Source organism: Diaphorina citri, unplaced genomic scaffold, assembly GCF_000475195.1.
Source record: "Diaphorina citri unplaced genomic scaffold, Diaci psyllid genome assembly version 1.1 scaffold260, whole genome shotgun sequence".
NCBI classification, from domain to species: Eukaryota; Metazoa; Arthropoda; class Insecta; order Hemiptera; family Psyllidae; genus Diaphorina; species Diaphorina citri.
The window spans coordinates 3,937-4,302 of record NW_007377697.1 but is presented as its reverse complement, the minus strand read 5'-3'; positions in this window follow the sequence as shown (position 1 = coordinate 4,302).

The window sequence follows — 366 nt, the reverse complement described above, 5'->3', positions numbered from 1 at the left end:
GGTTCTAAAAGTCGCGCCAACTACGGTTCAATGTGTGCGACGGGCCCAAGATTCTTTGACTTTTTCGCGTCAATTTTAGCCAGGGATTAGCCCAATCAGATTTTGACCCTGTCGGCATTACCAAATTGTAGTTTTTACGGAGGCATTTTATTTTTAGAAAAGAAAAGTTGACAAGGCAACAATACGATTATATTGACAAAATAATGTTTCGAGCTCAAACTTATGGGCTTTGCATTTTGGCAGACTGGCAGCTTAGGAAGTGTTAGAGGGAGATTTGCTTTAAGCATTTTTTTCTTTTTTTTTATTACTTTTTTTCACTCAACCTGCGGCTAATTTGAGGGGCGACAAGGGCGACCCTCATTTAAA